Here is a 2,850-nt window from a genome sequence, read left to right on the forward strand (position 1 = left end):
AAAAGTTCGAAAATTCAATTTCTTTGTAGTTGCATTTTTTTAAGGTGTACTTGTCCAGACTCTTGGAACGGAAAGGTTTTTTTCTTAATCCGTGCTTTAAAAAAGTTTCTACAGCCCATTGTTTGAAGCAGTGTCACGACTGCCATGAGCCGCGCGGGGTATGCGCCATGTCTCAAACGCCTTGTCACGGTTCGCGCGGCTCCCCCCGTTGGAGGTTCGAGTCCTCCCTTGGGCATCGTTGTGTTTGTTTGTTGTCCTTAGCATAAGTTAATGTAAGTAGTGTGTAAGCACAGGGACTGATGGTTCAAATGGCTCTGAACACTATGGGACTTAACAATTGAGGTCATCAGTCCTCTAGAACTTAGAACGACTTAAACCTAACTAACCTAAGGACATCACACACATCCATACTCGAGGCAGGATTTGAACCTGCGACCGTAGCTGTCGCACGGCTCCCGACTGAAGCGCCTAGAACCGCTCGGCCACATAGGCCGTTCTACCATGTATTCTAGAGAAGCTGCCCGGTCGTCAGTGGCGCCTGTTCTTTCGAGAACAGTTACTATCTTCATATATATGGTTAAACGTTACCCAGCCATTGACCTTCGTCTGTGCGAATGCGCACAGATTGCCCGAAATCTTACGGGAATCGTCACCTTAGTGTGGGCCAGTATTGAGTGGATGGGCAAACACCTATTACGTACATTACGTTTGTGGATTGTGGCCGGTTGGAAATGTGAGTCTCACGGGAAGCGTGTAAGGGATAAATGCCTGCAGTCGCGGTATTCATCTGTGTCCTCGGTGGCTCAAATGGATAGAGCGTCTGCCATGTAAGCAGGAGATCCCGGGTTCGAGTCCCGGTCGGGGCACACATTTTCAGCTGTCCCCATCGAAGTATATCAACAACACCTGTCGGCAGCTGAGGGTTTCAATTAACTATCAATTGTGAAGGGGATTCGAAGAACCCTTTGCCAGGCACTTAAATGTGATTTGCAGAGTATCCATATAGATGTAGATCAAAGCTCGTCCCGTGACGCACGTGCACAAAATGATTCATACTGCAAACATACTCGCCGATAACACTTACGAATAACGAGTGCTGCATATCCAGGTTAGACAGATCGGCTTTTCCTGCCAAGAAGAACAGGGAGTTGCTATCTAGGAACAATTCCAGCCAGAGGAAGGGTTGAAAAGTGCTCCTTGGATTGCACACTAAACGTAAATAACGAAAATGCATTTTTGGTAAAAATTGGACAAAGCATAATCCTGTGCTCTCCGTATTGCATTAGCCGTTTTGAATATTGAAAATCTTACTGCAGATTCGTGTTCAGCGACATTAAAAATATACATGTAACCCTCAGTTCATGCAAATCGAAGTAATAATATAACTAAAAGGTTTCCCTAGACGTTGAACTTTTTTTTTTTTTTTTTTTTTTTGGAGAAACAATTTTCTCAGAACGGCATGCAGCATTAACTAAAAATGGTTCAATCTCTTAACTTCTACCTCTGACCCAGAAAAGTAAACACTTTTCTTAGGAGCTTATACCTATAATATATGACACTGATTAATATTAAGTAATTTTTGTGAAGGCATAAGGAGTGAAATAAACCACCCAAAAAATCGAACTCAGAGTTCGAATTAGCACCGTATCGTTAAATTTACGGTTGTTTCATTGCGGTTAGGTATGCGCTCCCATAAATTTTATGTAATATCGACTGATGTTTTCCATTTTCAATTTCAGAGAAGTAATTTAGTATCAACTGATGTCATCCATTTTTGATTTCAGGTAACATCTGAGAGGCCACACTGCACGCAGTCCGCGTGATCAAATCATAATTGCGGGCGCCATTTTTTTTTACTGAAAATCTAAAATAAAGCTCATAGTATGATCACTCGTAACTCCCAAACAGATCCTTCAAGTGTATTTTCACTGTCTCAAAAAAAATATATAACATTTTTTGCTCATTTGAATGAGAACCTGGCCGTAATGCCGGAATATAGTCACTAGATTTTTTTCGGAGACGCTGTACGTTCGCGAGAAGAATTTCGTTCTGCGCGTGTCGATGGACATCCTACAGATATTACTGTTTGTGTGTTTGTGTGTGTGTGTACTACTCAGTCGTGCCATTCGAGTGTACATCTTTGCATAGTTTTCCTTTGACGGTGTAAACAGTGTTCGGCTCAGTTGCTAACTGGCCAGTTGAGTGGTTCCGAAGTTGTCGGATGTGCGGTGCGTTCTGTCTGCTAGGATAACAACAGACTGGCGTGGTGCGATGGCAGAAGCAGACACTGAAGGAGCTAGCTGCTGGGACGCCAGCGAACAATTTATGACAAGTAAGACGAAGAGAACTATTCTAAAATTACGAGCCGCCTCAATAGTGTTTATCATTAGTAAATCTTGTAGTTGAGACTGCCACCAATCTACAATAACTGACATTTTTGCCTAGAGAGAGATTAGCGAGAAATACAGGATATCCCCCACACACTGAAATTTTGGTTGTGATGACAGGCCTATGGGCAGTGTAGCCCGAGATCTAAGTTAGGTTGGAAGGGGGTAATTTGATTGAGAGATGTTTACGCCAACGATTATTAATGCCGAGTAAACGTTGTGTAAGCAGATTTCCTTGTAGCGTAGCCTAGTGTTTCCGTCCGCGCCATGTTTAACACACTTTCTCTGGCTGTGTACAAAAGTCGCACAACAGCGACGAAAACTACGTTTCTGGTGGGGGGACGGGAGAGTTCCCTATGTAACTTTCACTACAAATTTTAGTAACCGCCGAAACTAGCCGAATTAGAAGCGTAATTTTAACTATATTTCCGTTTGTGGGAAAATAGTGATTCTCCTCTTTCGG

At 42.9% G+C, this 2,850-nt stretch overlaps 1 non-coding gene across 1 annotated transcript; it reads left to right on the forward strand.

The window, feature by feature from the left end:
• Nucleotides 1-792: 792 nt before the first annotated feature.
• Nucleotides 793-866, forward strand: Trnat-ugu (transfer RNA threonine (anticodon UGU)). Its single transcript has one exon. It is a non-coding gene; the product is annotated as a tRNA-Thr (tRNA).
• The last annotated feature ends 1,984 nt before the right edge of the window (nucleotides 867-2,850 follow it).

The sequence above is a fragment of the Schistocerca gregaria genome, unplaced genomic scaffold (genome assembly GCF_023897955.1).
Source record: "Schistocerca gregaria isolate iqSchGreg1 unplaced genomic scaffold, iqSchGreg1.2 ptg000497l, whole genome shotgun sequence".
In the NCBI taxonomy this organism is placed as follows: Eukaryota; Metazoa; Arthropoda; class Insecta; order Orthoptera; family Acrididae; genus Schistocerca; species Schistocerca gregaria.